General features: G+C 33.6%; 1 pseudogene; it reads left to right on the forward strand.

The window, feature by feature from the left end:
- Window positions 1–1,202: 1,202 nt before the first annotated feature.
- LOC132272602 (receptor protein-tyrosine kinase CEPR2-like) lies at window positions 1,203–18,608 on the forward strand (annotated as a pseudogene).
- Window positions 18,609–18,864: the final 256 nt, after the last annotated feature.

Raw genomic sequence — 18,864 nt, forward strand, 5'->3', positions numbered from 1 at the left:
GTTAACACACACTCGTTGTGTATATGTGTGTGTATGCATATATAATGCTATACAAGAAGTTTATGTTTTGTGTTTTTGAGGTGTATATAATAGGTTTGAATTTAAAATTAAGTACTTAAAGAAAGAACCCATGAAGTGATTCTGAGTCAAAAAAGTAAGTACATCTCCTGAAATCACGTTGTTTTTGTTAATGAATATATCAATGATTGTGCATATAAATCAAAAATAATTATTATTTATGATTTGTTAAATGTTTCACTTTTATTTTTATTATTTTTTTTTCTTTAAAATTTTGTCACTTAATTCTTCTCTGAGTTGCAGAAAAAGCTTAGAAAATTAAGGGAAATTTTAAAAACAGAAAATCAGAATTTTTTTACTTATTTTATTTAAGAATTGTACTAAGTAGTATAAATGTTCTTTTTTCATGCTCGCTCTCATATTGTAAGATAATATGATGTGTGTAACTTTGAAATTATTATATAGTTGGATCTCCATGTATTTTAACTGACATTGTTCAAATTCAAAGGATCATCCATGAACCCTAATATTTGTAGATGAAGCATCTTTGGTGAGCGACGCGCCGGTGTGGGGGCACAAATTGACTTATGAAAATAACAAGAATCACTTAGAATCTAAATAAATTTTTGATTGTGATATGTGGTTCAGGAACAGTATTTACCCTTAAATTCAAAATTGTATTTTGATCTTTAAACATTTGTTTTAAGAGCAATTTCCTTCTTGCTGAATGTTGTTTGCATATTTTTTTTGGGATGTGATATCCTTAAAAAAATTAAAATAAAATATCCTATTATGGAAGATCCTAGTAGAATTTGATTCCTCATATAGTCATGTTGGTCAATGTTTATGTGTGAGTTCAGTGTGTGTCTATATATATATATATATATATATATATATATATATATTACATAGCGATCAAATGGAAATTAAACAAATATGGAGAAGATAAACAATGAGTGGCTTATAAGGGAGATGTCACTCTTAACAATCCACAACTAAAAACAAATTGACGTAGTAACGCCAGCTTAGTATTTGTCTCTTATGTATTTGATACACTTGCTAACTTTTTTTATGTGGTTATATGATTGTTAAATCTTTGTCTTTCAGCTATTCCAAGCAATAATGGAGTTCTACATCTGTTTACCATAGTCAAATGATCATTTTGCCCCTCTGAAATTCTCACAATGGCCAAAACTCCACTCCTCTCCCTCCAAATTCTGATGAATACCTCCCTCCTATGCTTCTTTTTCCTTTTCCCGCCTTGCATGTTCTCAACAGTCGAAATTGAGGCACTCCTCGAGTTCAAAAACTAGCTCCAAGACCCTTTGAATTATCTAGATTCCTGGAACGATGCGGAGTCTTCGTGCAACTTTGCTGGAATTACTTGTGATCCAAACACCGGTCGAGTCATGAAAATTTTGATAGACAATAAGACCATAGCTGGTGAGATACCGGCTTCTATTTCTGTGCTGCAGAGCCTCACATCTCTAGCGGTGACGACGAATTTGATTTCCGGGAATCTTCCGGCCCAGCTGAACAATTGCAGCAGCCTAAGAGTTTTGAATCTCACCGGAAACTATATGAATGGCAGCCTGCCTGATCTTTCTTCTCTGACAAATTTGGAGGTTCTTGATGTGTCATGGTGTTGGGATTTATATGCCCTGGCTTAGCAAATTCCTGTTTGGATTAAAGTGACATATGTTCCTGACGTTTATGAAATATTTATGTTTTTATACAATTGTTGAATTCAATGTATTATGTTTCGATTCATTATAGAATTGATAGTGTCCACTTGATTACAAGAGATATTTATATATGTATGTGATGGCGATCAATACATGAATATAAATAGTAATCATCAATGGTTCATAGTCGGTAATTATGGATGGACTCATAATTAATTAAGACTTGAACTGGATCCGCGTTAGGTTGAGATATATTGCAAGAGCCGTCGTATGCAATTGCTACCTATCACCGTCATGGCATTTGACTCTTAAGCATGAGAAAATTATAGACTCTTTTATTAATTAATAATTACTTTGATTTGTTCGGCGGATTCTTAGACCGATACTTTGGGTAGTTATGTAATTAATAGTTAGAGAGTTATATTTTCAATATTTGCATCATTGCTACTTGTATTTATTTTGTATTGATTATGGTTAATCACAAAGTAAATTCGAAGGCCTTCGTTTGTTTTTAAACAAAATGATTTATTATATATTTATTTATTTAAATTATTATTTTTTGTTAAACAAATGTTTTTATTGTGATCAAGCCAGAAATAATCAAAGGTACCAAAATAAATATATTAATTAAGTAGTCGGATTGATGTCATTATTTATCCGATAACTAATTATGCATAGAGGGGTCAAAGTGCAACATTGACTTAGAGGTTATTTATTATTTAATTGGAGTTTAATTAATTTCTTTTAGTGGAGTAGAAATTAATTTATGAATTAATTTAATTGGGTTCATGGACTGGGCCAATTATTAATTCATTGTAGCCAATAAAAATAATAAGCCCGAAGGATTCTCACTCATAGCCCAACTTGATGTTGGAATCATATTAGATTTGAGATATGTGAATTAGAAATTGAGAAGGATTTATAGTTTCCTTTTCCTTATCTTTATGTTGCCTATATATATACATGGTCTATGTATATTTTGGGGTGTGATTTTTATGAGAAAGAAAAAGGAATAAATTTTTTCTCTCTAGAAAATTAGGGTTAGTGTTCTCATCTAATGGAGGCTCCCACAAGCCTAGTTTTCCAAGGTCATTCATGGAGGCATATGAGTGATTCCTAAAGGCAAAATAATTACCAAGAAGATGGAGATCCAAGGAGAATGCATCTTGCTAAGGGATCTACAATAAGTGAGAACATTCACTTTAGAGGAGAGATCTAAGGTTTACTCAAACCTTGATGTAAGTATTCAATCTTTTAATTGAATGATACATCATGTTTTATTTTTGCATAAAACTTGTCTCTATGTAATGAATCAAGATCTATGAATTTAAATCCCTCGAAAAGTTTTTAAAACTAGCACGTTTCCCAACAGTGGTATCAGAGCATGGTTTGATTCATTACTAGAGATCATGTTTTTATGAAAATTCATCATCATGGATCCAAATTATATATATATATATATATATATATATATATATATATATATATATATATTGATGTATGATTTAATATATTGATACATGATGATGTATGTATAATTATGAATGGATGATGTTGTGTGTTTGGGCCATGGATGAAGCTTATAGGTTTATTGAATGTAATTTTATCTTTGGATGAATGTAATTAAGGCTTTGATTTAGCCGTTTGAAAGTTCAATGATGTAATTTAATTTTTTCCATTGTATTTTAAATTGTAAATATTTTTAAAGCCATGTAATCTTCGTCAAAGGATGCTATGAAGCTTCAAGAAGGTCCAAGAGGGTTAAATTAGGCTTCAGGATTTTCTAGGATTTTTTAGAAATTTTTCGAAATTTTTCTGGAATTTTTTAAGGCCTAATTTAATTTCTGGAATTTTTTGGCGACCGGAGAGTTGTCGGCGGCAAGGTTTTGGCCGAAGATCAAGAGGGATTGATGGGAAATAATCCCATGTGACGCGGCTAATGATAGACCCTCGCGCATTACTTAGAGCATATAAATGTTAAAAGCTGCATCCATTGGCCATTTAAATTGCTTCTGTCTGTTATTTATTTATTTAACTGATGCATGGAATAATTAATTGTTTATTATTATTATTCATGCATTGGATCTATAATATTTAATTAAATGACTTGATTTATATTAATTAAATTATGAAAATTAATTAGATTTGATTACTAATTAATTAGAGGGCACTTATTGGGAAACGAAAAATTATTTTTGTAAATTATTTTTGAAGTGTGGCTCAAATTAAATATTAGTGAATTATTTAAGTCCAAATGTTTTCTAAATTTAATTGAATTAAAATCAAGACGTTTTGCGTGCATCATATCATGTATTTGAATAAAATGAAAACCCTAATTATTAATGATTAAAAATTGAGTGGGAGTGGGGATTTTTATACATTACCCCATGGCCTTCGTTATTAATACCATTATAATTAGATCTTCAAATATAAGGCCCTACGCATGATTTGAAGAGTCTTAATATTACAAGAATGATTGTCTCATGAAAACAATAATATTAAATGTTCATTGTAATTAGATCTTTAAAAATAAGGCCCTACGCATGATTTAAAGAGTCTAGATTATAATGACAAGATATTTAATATTTTTATTTTTCATTAGAGTTTTAATAACGTTATACACTCAATCTAAAATCAATAGTGTTAGCTCCCCAACGGAGTGGTCTACACTAGGTGATTTTAGAAAGGCTAAATAAAATCGGGAATCATTTCATATGATAGACAAGGCATTGTCTTAAGAGATATAGAAATGATGGGATTTGCCCGCCAATAGCAATAATGAATTTCGCCAACCGAATAAGTTATTGGCGTATTGATTATCCGATTTTTCATGTAGTGGTTAAGGGACCCACATATTATTATTTTAATGGAAGTGCTCATCTAATAGCAAATGAATCTCTACAATAGTAATAATGAACTCCTCCATCAGGATAAGTTATTGACATATTGATTGGTTGATTTATTATGTTACAAAGTTGAGGGACCCGCATTAATTAAAAGGGATTGTTCACCAATAATAATAATGATCTCTTGTTCGATTGAGATTTATTATATTATGTGATAAACAAACTCATTTTAATTTTAAATATGCATGACAATATTAATAATTCACCTTACATATTGTATGAATGCATTTATATTAAGATTAATTATGTCTAATCCAGTTTATCTGCTTGCTTACATATTCAATGTAATTGGACCTCATTAATATTGACTGGGAAAGGAACTTAGATATTTTATTCACAACGTAAGGATATAAATGTATTTACAACTCCTAAATCTAATTCTTTTTACTTTAAGATACCCAAGAGAACATTAATGCTTTGAATAAGTGAAATAAGACAAATGAGATGACTTGGTGCAATATTCTAGAGATTACCTCGAATACGCTCCAAAGCTAACATTTACATTATTTTATTTTCTTCAAGCATCATGTTATATATCAATAAGATGTTTTGGTGAGATTAGATAGAGAGTATGCTAAAGTACTATATCAGACTTGAATAGCATCAAGATAGCCTAAGGAACTCCAGTATGAAGTCGAATTTTGGAAAATGATTGTTTATTATTTAAAAATTAGCTAGAGATCAATAGGGCTGACTTGGGTGGTAAGTTTCAAGTTGACATGATTATTGCCTTGTTACCAAACTCGTTCGACTCTGTTAGAGTGAACTAAATAAGGAATCAGTTTAAGTTCACACTTGTTGATATTCTTATAGAATTGGTAACAGATGAAGGGATAATCAAGAGTATGGGCGTTCCTATCAATCTAACCTAGTCTATACCATCTTCTTCTAGGCCCAAGTGGAAGGGCAAAGCAAAGAAGAAGGATGATAATAGGACTAGGCTAGCACAAAACATGGGTATCCAAAAGGTTAAAGGGAATAAGGCAGTGTATGTTGAGGGCAAAGAAAACTGTTTCTTTTGTCGCTAACTAAGACACTAAAGGACAAACTGTCTAAGCAATGACGTGGCATAGGAAAATATATATTTAATCATTGAGCCATGTTATGTGGTTGTATCTATTAATTCCTGATGAATAGAATCTGGAGCCACTAAACATGTTTGCAATTCATTGCAAGGATTTCAGGAATCCAGAAGCCTCGATGATATGGAATATATTTGTACTTGACCTGATGTCAAGGTTGTAGCTAAGTCAGTGGGAGTATTACATCTGAAATTAAAGAGTATGATGATATTAGTATTAGAGAATTATCTTTATGCACAGAGGTTAGACGCTATCTAATTTTTGTTTCACTTGTGGTTTATAAAAACTGGATCGTTATTTTGTAAAACTGGTTTTATAAAATTGAATAGATATGCGATTGCTTCTGGTGTATTGAAAGATGGTTAATATACTATAATCACAAACTCTTAAGATTTGCAGGATATAGAAAATAATGTTGCATTTCTAGATTGAATGTTAAGAGAAAATTTGTTATTCCTGACTCATTGTATTTTTTGGTGTCTATTTTTGGGTTGTAATCAATCAAAATGAGATTCAATGATTGGTCAAAGAAGGTTTATTACCTAGTGAGGCAGAGGAGCCTAAACCAAACTTGTGAATCCTGTTTTGAAGGATAGATAACTCTAAGGGCTTAATCAGCCAAATGAAATAGACATAAAGAACAATTGGAGTCGGTACATATGGACACGTGTGGTCTTATGAACATCCAATCAAGATTACTCACGTTTTGGATAAATTTACCAATTGCGACACAAGTCTTATACTCTTGGTATATTCTGAGAGGGTCAAGACTGATGTGGAGCACAGATTAGGTAAACTTATCAAGATATTTCGATCTGATCGAGGATATGAGTATTTCTTGGGATAGTGCAAAGACTATATGGTTAATGAGGGTGTTGTGTACCAGTTTTTCGCAATTGACGCTAAATGCATTTAGGTGTCAAATAGGAATAACAGAATTCCACTTAACATGGTTAGATCTATGATCAGTTATGCCACATTATTACTTTCATTTAAGAGTTTAGCGTTAATGATATCGATGCGCATTATGAACTGCATTCCATCTTAGTCTGTCTCAAGGATACCGTTGAGCTGTGTTTTTTACTAAATTTTAGTTTGAATCACATGCACATATGGGGTAGTCTTGCACATGTGCGCTTGATATGGACAAGTAAGTTGGAAACAGATCATACGCATGATAGATTTGATAGCTACTCTAAAAGTCACTAGGACGGATTATTTTATGATCTCAATGATAAAAGTTGATTTTTTACACTCACTGTTTATCTATAGGAGAATCATATTATAAATCACATACCTAGTAGTATAGTGTTAGAGAATATGGTATGAGTACCAGATGTACCACATATGAACACACTTAGTATAGAGATTTAGAATTATAGATGAATTCCCTATTGATGCGTCAGCATCATCTAATACACAGATTCCTTCATCGGTACATTGATGTAGTGGGAAAATAATTATCCAATCCGACAGAATCATGTTTTTAGGTGAGACCGTTATGGACATCCCTGTTAAACATGAGTTGGACCCAGTAAGCTACACGGAAGCGTGAACCGATATGGATACAGATCGTTTTGGCGAGTTACTATGAAATCAGAGTTGGAATCTATGTATTCTAATAAATTCTGGGATCTTGTAGAACTTTCTAGTAGGGTGATACCTATGGAAGGCAAGTTAATCTACAAAAAGATACCAAAAGATTTCTTAGTGAATAAATCATTAGTGTACAAGGGAATGTCATTATTTTTCTTAATTCTATATATTGATGACATCCTACTCATTTATAATGACGTGGAAGTTTTGTCATCAATAAAAAGGTAGTTGTTCAATTACTTTTAAATGAAGAATTTTCAAGATGTAAGCTATATTCCTAGGATCAAGCTTTTGCAAGATCAGGTTAAAAGGAAAATAGGCTTATCTTAATAATCCTACATTGATAAAGTTTTGACCAGGTTTGGTATGCATAACTCAAAGAATGAGTTCTTACTTTATTGATATGGATTGCTCTCTCTAGTAAGTAGTTTTTCAAGACTATCAAAGGAGATTGAACAAATGAGACTGGAACAATATGCTTCGGCATATGAGAGTCTCATATATGCCATGGTCTATACCAAACAGGACATCCGCTACATAGTACGGATAATCAGTAAAGATCAGTCCAATACTGGACTTGACAACTAGTCTGTTGTGAAAAATATCATTAAGTACCTAAGAAGAATCAATGATATCATACTCATTTATGGATATGATGATATGGTCTTAGTCAGGTATGCTAGTTCTGATTTTCAATCAGAAATAGATACTATAAGGTTCATGACTTAGTGTATGTTCACTTAATGGAAGGGAAATCAGTTGGTAGATTGTTAAGCAGATTTCAATTGCTGACTCAAACCTGTAGGTGGAATATATTGCAGCCTTAAAGGCGGCAAAAGAAGCCTATTGGTTTGATCTCACTGATTTAGAGGTTGTGGAGCATACTAGCCTGCCTATCGAGCTATATTGCGACAATAGTGCAGAAGTAGTCCAAACCAATGACCCAAGGTTCCATAGATGAACAAAATACACTGATAGGAAGTATCATGTTCTACATGATATTGTCCGGCAAGAAAATGTACTTGTGGCTAGAACATTGCATTGGAACACAACTTTATTGATCCATTAACAAAGGTGTTGTCGATCAATAGTTTTGATCAACACCTGGATAACATTGGAGTTAGATGCAATTTGAATTGGCTATCAGGAAAATGTACTTGTGGCTAGAACATTGCATTGGAACACAACTTTGTTGATCCATTATCAAAGGTGTTATTGATCAATAATTTTGATCATCATCTGGATAACATTGGAGTTAGGTGCAATTTGAATTAGCTATGAGGGCAAGTGGGAGCTGTTGGGATTTATATGCCCTGGCATAGCAAATTCCTATTTGGATTAAAGTGACATATGTTCCTGACGTTTATGAAATATTTATGTTTTTATACAATTGGTGAATTCAATGTATTATGTTTCGATTCATTATAGAATTGATAGTGTCCACTTGATTACAAGAGATATTTATATATGTATGTGATGGCGATTAATACATGAATATAAATAGTAATCATAAATGGTTCATAGTCGGTAATTATGGATGTACTCATAATTAATTAAGACTTGAACTGGATCCGCGTTAGGTTGAGATATATTGCGAGAGCCGTCGTATGCAATTGCTCCCTATCACCGTCATGGCATTTGACTCTTAAGCATGAGAAAATTATAGACTCTTTTATTAATTAATAATTACTTTGATTTGTTCGGCGGATTCTTAGACCGATACTTTGGGTAGTTATGTAATTAATAGTTAGAGAGTTATATTTGCAATATTTGCATCATTGCTACTTGTATTTATTTTGTATTGATTAAGGTTGATCACAAAGTAAATTCGAAGGCCTTCGTATGTTTTTAGACAAAATGATTTATTATATATTTATTTATTTAAATTATTATTTTTTGTCAAACAAATGTTTTTATTGTGATCAAGCCAGAAATAATCAAAGGTACCAAAATAAATATATTAATTAAGTAGTCGGATTGATGGCATTATTTATCCGATAACTAATTATGCATAGAGGGGTCAAAGTGCAACATTGACTTAGAGGTTATTTATTATTTAATTGGAGTTTAATTAATTTCTTTTAGTGGAGTAGAAATTAATTTATGAATTAATTTAATTGGGTTCATGGACCGGGCCAATTATTAATTCATTGTAGCCAATAAAAATAATAAGCCCAAAGGATTCTCACTCATAGCCCAACTTGATATTGGAATCATATTAGATTTGAGATATGTGAATTAGAGATTGAGAAGGATTTATAGTTTCATTTTCCTTATCTTTATGTTACCTATATATATACATGGTCTATGTATGTTTTGGGGTGTGATTTTTATGAGAAGGAAAAAAGGAATAAATTTTCTCTCTCTAGAAAATTAGGGTTAATGTTCTCATCTAATGGAGGCTCCCACAAGCCTAGTTTTCCAAGGTCATTCATGGAGGCATATGAGTGATTCCTAAAGGCAAAACAATTATTAAGAAGATGGAGATCCAAGGAGAATGCATCTTGCTAAGGGATCTACAATAAGTGAGAACATTCACTTTAGAGGAGAGATCTAAGGTTTACTCAAACCTTGATGTAAGTATTCAATCTTTTAATTGAATGATACATCATGTTTTATTTTTGCATAAAACTTGTCTCTATGTAATGAATCAAGATCTATGAATTTAAATCCCTCAAAAAGTTTTTAAAACTAGCACGTTTCCCAACACATGGAACCCCTTTTCTAGTAAATTTCTGACTTGGGTGGAAAAATTAACTCGGTTGACTGTATTAGACCTTTCAGACAATGACTATGATGAGGGCGAAATCCCGGAGAGCCTTGGAAATCTGAAGAACTTGACATTTCTTAATTTGGGTACTTCGCGGTTGAGAGGTGTAATCCCTGAATCGATATTCGAACTCAAGGAACTGCAGAGACTGGATATTTCCGCGAACAAGATCTCCAGCAATTTCCCTAAATCTATATCTAAATTACAAAATCTCAACAAAATCAAGCTTTATAAGAACTGTGAGTCGTACGCAGCGGATATTACTTAGAAAGTTTTAGTTTATTCTAGAAAACAGATTTGTGTCCTTAACAACTTTACTTATTTTATGTTTTAACAATTAAACAGTTAATCACATGCAAATAAAATAATGCAAAGTATAAAGTTAGGATTTTAGCGAGGAAACCCCAGTTGATAAAATACGTCAACTGTTATGGGAAAAACCTCATGGACTGTGCAGTCCAAAGTTAATTAATCCACTATGCTTGAAACAAAGTATACCGAACTTTGACTCTGGCTCACACCCTATCGTTCTACCCCATATCAACCGCTGACGATCCTTTGGCTTTGCGACTCCTTGTCCAACAGCAACTTGATCTCAGACTGACACTTGATATTTGTAGAAGAAGATCTGCTTCGTTTGATTGATGTTGATACAACTGTATGATCACGATCAGGATTCGAACTCCACAACTCTAACCTAACTAGGTGAATATGTTTATGTTCTAGGATGACTACAAAAAAATTAACTTTGATTTTCTGAGAGGGATTAACTTCCTAAAGCTTTAAAAATATTGAATCTATATAACAAAAGCCGTCAAATAAACCTTGTGTATGACATGGTTTATATTTGCAAAGTCCTATTCTTCTTAAAAATAAGGGAAATTTCGTGCATAGGACTTTAGAAGGAAAGTGGAATAAAAAAGGGATTCAGCAGAACAGGAAACTGAAAGTTCGAATGCTGTCAGGACTGTTGCTACCAGTTCCTAATTTGGCTACCGGTTCAAGTCTACCAGTTCCCAATTTGGCTACTGGTTCAAGAAGATCAGAAGCCTTTCCAACGTATTTGGCTACTGGTTCCCATTTCTGCTACCGGTTCCCACTTGGCAGAGAATTATCCTTCGAGTATTAGCCTCTGGAACCGGTTCCCAAATCTTGAACTGGTTCCCACTTGACAGACTCCAACCTGAACTTGGATTGTCTGTATTTTGGTAACTCTGAAAATATACCATGTATATTATTGTGTCCTAAGTGGGAATAAGTGGGAAATGATGTCTAAATCGTCCTTCTTGCCTTTTCAACGATCAACAATACTTTCCTCTTCCGTCAACCTCTGAATTCCGCAGTCGATGTCAAGTCTGATATGGTAACTGAAATTACAACTCGACTAAGACTTGTTTTGTTACCGAAATATGCCAATTTACAAAAATATATCCCACAATCTCCCCCTATGGTAATTTCGTGACAAAACCCTAAAAACAATTTATAGTCTACCCAAAGCAGAAAAATAAATTACAATTGTTTAAGGAAACATGGAATTTGATTAACTCTGTTCTCTTCAGCTCTTGGACAAAATTTCACCTGAATTCCTGCACATGGATCAAGCAAAACTATCAGTGAAAGATTAATAAAACAAGGTAAAAACTCCCCCTGAATTAATATCCAAATTTTATAGATTTTCTCCCCCTTAATGTAATCTTGTTCTCCACCTTCTTGGAACAAAATTGACAAAATAATAGCAAAATAATCAGAGAGAAATAATACAAAAACAGAGTAAACAGGAATCAGTTTAATACATGTCATAAACCAAAACAGAATATCCAAATCTATCAAGTCATGACAATGTAAAAACTGATAAAAAATGATGTCATGATGCAGGACAAAATATCAGGCATTAGTATGTCCAGAAATAATGTCAGAAAGAAAATCAATACTCTCCACCATCATTCTTATCATCATCCTCATCAGGCTTTGCATCCATTGTGTTATCACACATGCATCACGATGACAATACTAGTTCTAGCTTGCTTGGGAGCTTCTGGAATCTCAATTTCTTTACCTTTGGCTTCTTTGAGTAATTGAGATGCCATGTTTTTCACACAATTCTTCGCTTTGAAGCTTTCAACTTCTTTTGGGAATTCTATCAAACACTTAGTGTGAACTTCAACACTTGTTCTTAGACAAGCTTGATTTGATTCTTCAAAACCCCAACAATCAACCCAATATCAAAGCAAACAAAGCTTCAATCACAACCCAAACAAGTCTCAATCTCTAAGTTTCTTAAACTCCTAAACTCCACAAAGTCTCTTCAACTTCCAAGCTTCAATCTTCAATTCTTTATGTTGATACAAAGATAACAATATATGATTGAATGTAAGCAACAATATTATGAGAATAATGCATTTGAAGATGTGAATATATGTGAGCAATATAGATAGCAAAAGTGGGTACTCTAGAGAGAGAATGGGTTTATGCAATCTGATCCAACAAAGAGCAAAAAGTGAAACTTTAAAGCTCATTCTCGCTGCCAGGAACCGGTTGCCAAAGTGGGAACCGGTTTCCACTGGGCAGTGACTTTGAAGTGGATCTTGACCACTGGGGAACTGGTACCAACATTTGAGAACCGGTAGCAAGCCTCCAGTAACTTAATGCTTGAATCTTTTAAACTTGAACTGGTAGGAGCCATGGGGACCAATAGGTAATGGACAATATGGTTTCTTAACTTGAAAATTTTCAGAACTTTTTCCTTCGACTTTATGAAATACTTAATGATCAATCCAAACCTCAACAAAACTAATTTAAAAACAAAAAAAATCTTTTTGAATTTTTTCAGTTTTTTTCATTTTTTTTTTTTTTTAATTTTTCCTTTTAAAAAAAACTAAACACAAATCATTGAGCAATTTAACCAAAGTTTTTCAAGTCCAGACCTGATCCAATTTTCCAGAGAATTATAGAGATATCTATGAACACAAATTCTTGACACCACAAAGTAGTCAGTCAATTTCAATTCTCAAAAAGTAATCACAACATGAATTTACACTTGCAAATTTTAATGAAATAGTTAGAAATCAATCTAACAAGTTCAAGTGTGTGTGTGCAATCCATCTCATCAATTTCCAATCAATTAGCAATAAATCATTATCTAAACCATATTGATCGGAAAGCATCAAGACAAAATTGTCTTTGAGCAATTTTTCTAAGTTAGGTGGCTTTCACTCTAAAGAGCAGACAACAATTCCCCAATTCAACTTGTCTCCACCTTTCTTTTTACTCAATTAGCTCTACTTCAAAGTCTCATGGGAGCTTTCGACCACATCTCAATAGGTAGCATTTTCCTAAACAGAGAATTCAGCATTTTTTTTTTCTTTTTCTTTTTCAAGCTGATTTTTTTTTTTTTTTTTTCATTTTGTTTTTAAAGCTCCTATATTTTTTTTAAACAATAACCTTTATAACTTTTATGATCAATATACCCTAGTCAACAAATTAAAGATTTTTAATCAAATTTTTTAGATTTGGACTAGTGCACAAAAGGTTATGAACTTCAGATATTTAAATCTAAACATCCCTTAATCAATGCAAATGAACTTTCATTGTATAGATTACAAGTCAAGAATCTATTTTTAATAAAAAATCATGTGTCCAAATATGCATTCAAAGATAGATCATAAATTCAATGAAAGAATTTTCACAAATATATCATGAAGACTATGATCAGAAACTCAAACTTAAACCAAACCCTAACAAGTGATCCAATGGCAACAAAATTTTCTTTTAAACACAAACCATGATCACTAAATTTAGTAGGACTCAGTTCAACGGTGAAGTCCTTTTGGAAACTTATTCCAAGGACTCAACAGGCACATACTTGATCAAATCAGACTTTTTGATTCAAACAGTTCTCACTCTCAATTCCTGAAATTCTCTTTCATACTTTACCTCTTTCTTAGGTAAGTTTTTAGTTTTAGAAATCTTAGGTGACACAAAATCCTTTTTCTTTTTAGAAAACACCTTTTTCTTTGCATGAAAATCATGAGAATGAAAATCAGAAAAATCTTTCTTTTTCTAGTGTGAATTCCTTTTAGCATTAAAACTTTTAGGTTTATTCCAATTTTGTTTTCTAGCATGAAACCTATTTTGTGCAAATAAATTATAATCATGAAAATCATAAAAAGAATTATCCCTTTCTTTTTATAACAATAGTGTGGACTGTGTCCAGTTCTACCAGAATAAGAACAATAAAGCACCTTGGACATATTCTTAGCATGCATTGGCTCCACAAAAACTTTAGGCTTAACAATAGGCACATTCAAGTTCATGGGTTTAACAAAAACAGTTTGACCTTTTTTTCTAGATGAAGCCTCATTAACACCTAATCCAGTTTTATCACTTACATGCTTACCAACAATAATCATCTTATCAAGCTTAATCTGCCCAGAAGTAAAAGTAATTAATTTCTCCTGAGATTTTTTCAATTCAAGTTCAAGAAAATTAAATTTGGTAATAAAAGATTCTCTAGCAGAATTAGCTTAACTTACCTCGCTCTCAAGGAATTTTACCTTGTCATGAAAATTTTGAATTTCAGATTTATTCTTCTCAAGCAATTTCCGTTTTTGCTCATCATCCTTCTTCAAGGATTCATTCTCCATCTTCAAGGTATCTCTTTCCTTTTTCAAGGCATCATTCATGCTTTCTATTTCTCTTAACTTCTTAGATTGCTCCTTGACATCCTTGCTCAATAACTCAAGTTGGGTAAGTTTTCCTACACACAAAGAAAAATTATTAGCAGTATCATTATCAACATGAGCAATAAAAGTAATAGAAGCATCTTTATTGTTTTCTTTATCTTTCAATTTAGAAGGATCTCCTTTATTACAATTTATATTCTTTCTAGTTTTAAGGAACCTTCTAGAATTTTTAGACATGATGTTGAAAACAATTTTTGAAAACAAACAACAAAACTAAATTTTCCAACAAGGATCAACTCAGTGTATAGAGATCTGCTCTGATACCAAAATTGTGAGTCGTACGCAGCGGATATTAATTAGAAAGTTTTAGTTTGTTCTAGAAAACAAATCTGTGTCCTTAACAACTTTGCTTATATTATGTTTTAACAATTAAACAGTTAATCACATGCAAATAAAAGCAAAGTATAAAGTTAGAGATGACACCAAGATTTTAGCGATGAAACCCCAGTTGATAAAATACGTCAATTGTTATGGAAAAAACCTCGTGAACTGTGCAGTCCAAAGTAAATCAAGAAGATCAAAAGCCTTTCCGACGTATTTGGTTACTGGTTCCCATTTCTGCTACCGGTTCCCACTTGGCAGAGAATTATCCTTCGAGTATTAGTCTCTGGAACCGGTTCCCACTTGGCAGAGAATTATCCTTCGAGTATTAATCTCTGGAACCGGTTCCCACCAGACAGACTCCAGCCTGAACTTGGATTGTCTGTATTTTGGTAACTCTGAAAATATACCATGTATATTATTGTGTCCTAAGTGGGAATAAGTGGGAAACGATGTCTAAATCGTCATTCTTGCCTTTTCAACGATCAACAATACTTTCCTCTTCCGTCAACCTCTGAATTCTGCAGTCGATGTCAAGTTTGATATGGTAACTAAAATTACAACTCGACTAGGACTTGTTTTATTACCAAAATATGCCAATTTATAAAAATATTTCTCACAAGAACAACTTGACAGGAGAACTTCTGCCAGGGCTTGCGAAGCTCACTCAATTGGAGGATATTGATATATCGAGGAATCAAGTGCATGGGGAATTGCCTCCGGGGATCGGTAATCTGAAGAAACTAAAAGTTTTTCAGCGGTCTCTGAACAACTTCTCAGGAAAAATACCTCCAGGATTCGGAGATTTGCGTCATCTTGATGCCTTTCACATCTTCAAGAACAGTTTTTCAGGAGAATTCCCAGAAAATTTTGGCCGGTTTTCGCCGTTGACTAGTTTTGACATATCAGAGAATCAGTTTTCTGGTGCCTTTCCGAGATACTTGTGTGAGAGTGGGAAGTTGCAGTTCTTGCTTGCTGTGGAAAATAAATTTTATGGGGAGCTACCGGATTCTTATGCCGCTTGTAAGTCCTTAGAGAGGTTGAGGATCAGTCAAAACCGCCTGTCCGGGAAAATCCCAGATACCTTTTGGGCACTGCATTATGCAAAAATGGTTGATCTTAGCGACAATGATTTTACCGGAACGATTTCTCCAGATATTGGGGTTTCCACCAGCCTGAATCAGTTGGTATTGCCGAACAACCGGTTTTCGGGTAATCTTCCACCAGAAATTGGAAAGCTGACACAGTTAGAAAAGCTCCAGTTGAGTAGTAATGAGTTCTCCGGCAATATACCTTCTGAAATCGGCCTTCTACAGCAGTTGTCTTCTTTGTATTTGTATGATAACTCATTTGCAGGATCAATACCAGCAGAATTGGGTGAATGTGCTAGGCTGTTGGACATAAATCTTGCTCGGAATTCTTTAAGTGGTAATATCCCTCATACCCTTTCGCATATGAGATATCTGAATTCTCTGAATCTTTCGGGAAATAAACTTACTGGTCCAGTACCAGAAAGTTTACAGAAATTGAAGCTAAGTTCCATTGATTTGTCTAACAACCAACTATCGGGACGAGTTCCATCTGATCTTCTTACTATGGGAGGAGACCGAGCATTTTCAGGAAACAAGGGGCTATGTATTGATAAAAGTTCCACAACCCAGGTGAATTTGGGGATGGCTGTTTGTGAAGGGGAGCATGGTCACAAAGGATTTATAGAAAGTAAACTAGTTATGTTCTGCCTCATACTGTCTGCCTTGGTTGTCATTCTAGGTGGCTTATTGCTTGTGAGTTACAGGAACTTCAAACTCAATGAAGGCGTGGAAAATGATCTGGACGGGGAGATGGAAAAAGATCCGAAATGGAAGCTTGAGTCTTTTCACCCGGTGGAGTTCAATGCAGATGAAATATGTAACTTGGATGAGGAGAAATTGATTGGAAGCGGAGGTACAGGTAAAGTATATCGGTTGGATTTGAAGAAAGGCCGTGGAACAGTGGCTGTGAAGCAAATATGGAAGGGAAATGAGGTGAAGGTTTTGACAGCAGAAATGGAGATTTTGGGGAAGATCAGGCACAGAAATGTACTGAAGCTTTATGCCTGTCTAAAGTAAGAAGCGTCAAGTTTCTTGGTGTTAGAGTACATGCCTAATGGTAACCTTTTCGACGCACTTCAGCAAGAAGTCGAGGGAGGGCAACCAGAATTGGATTGGTACCAGCGGTACAGAATTGCTCTCGGAGCTGCAAAAGGACTGGCTTATTTACATCATGATTGTTTCCCACCAATTCTCCACAGAGATATCAAATCAACAAACATTTTACTTGATGAGGATAATGAACCAAAAATTGCTGATTTTGGGGTTGCAAAGATCACAGGAGGGTCCCCTGGACCCCTAGGATTTCTGAATCAAGCTGTTTTGCTGGCACTCATGGTTACATTGCTCCCGGTGAGTTTTGCTTCTTCTTTTTCCTTTTCTTAAAGAAAATATACTCATTTCCACTTTCAAGTGTTCTGTGTGAAATATTATTGCTAGTTGCTTATGATGGTGAGAATTCGGTTTTTTTTTTTTTTTGTGACAGTGGTTGGTTGGGACAACACCTTTTATGACAATTTTAATTTTAATTTTTTTTCTGGATGGACATGCTCATTTCTTTCTTTCTGAATTTACTTTCTTTTTTTTTTTTGAAAATCTGTCTAGTATATTATTTGAAAATTTGAAATTTACAGTTTGATGGATTAAGGTTCAAATCTTAACCAATTGATTATTCAGCGAATGACTTATTGAACTGCAATTGTTTCCAGTCATTTTTTATTGTCTTCCGCAGAGCTGGCCTATACTCTAAACATCACCGAAAGGAGTGATGTCTATAGTTTTGGTGTGGTGCTGCTAGAACTAGTTACTGGTAGGAGACCAGTAGAGGACGGTTATGGAGAGGGAAAGGACATAGTTTACCGGGTTTCAGCTCATCTGAATAACCGAGAAGATGTTCTCAAAGTTCTTGACCCTAAAGTGGTGTCTGATCTTGTCCAAGATGACATGATAGAAGTGTTGAAAGTTGCTATGCTTTGCACCTCCACCAAGCTGCCAAATTTGCGCCCTAGCATGAAAGACGTCGTGAAGATGCTTGTTGATGCTGCACCTTCCACTGTCACGTCTCAAGACAACTCCAACAAGAATTAAAAGGTTTTGCTCTAGTTCTTTCTCACTTTAAGCAGCTTATCTTTTCTTCTTGAAAAATTTTGTGCAAATTTTAAGTCCGGTTGTGCATGCCAGCCAAGTATCGCAAAATTTATGTACTCAATTTTAGTTTTTATAATTAAAAGCTTTAGAGTACCATCGATGGATTGGTGTTGTATTCCACCTTAATTGAAGTTATTATTGTATATAGTATATACTGCAATCTTTGACGGAACTTATTGGCATTACACATCTTTTAATATAAACCGTTTTACGTTTTTTTTTTTTTTTTTTTTTTTTCCCTAAATAAACCGTATTACTTCTTGATCAAGGAAATTTTAACTCAATCTTTGGTATATTATAGAATGTTGTTGTTATACATTTCGCAGTATTGGTTGAGAATGTTGTTACTAGTTAGACATTTTTGGACAAAGGTCTCATACTATGAGCCTCTGTGTCAAGCTTGATTATACTTCAGTGAGTTTAAGATAGCACAGAAAAAGTTTTTCTTGAAATGATAAAATTTCAACTACAGGAAGTGTCAACTTGGAAATAAAAAAAGATTGCTTTG

Source organism: Cornus florida, unplaced genomic scaffold, assembly GCF_030987335.1.
Source record: "Cornus florida cultivar Cherokee Brave unplaced genomic scaffold, ASM3098733v1 CherokeeBrave_3.0.0_Hap2_Chr09, whole genome shotgun sequence".
Classification (NCBI taxonomy): domain Eukaryota; kingdom Viridiplantae; phylum Streptophyta; class Magnoliopsida; order Cornales; family Cornaceae; genus Cornus; species Cornus florida.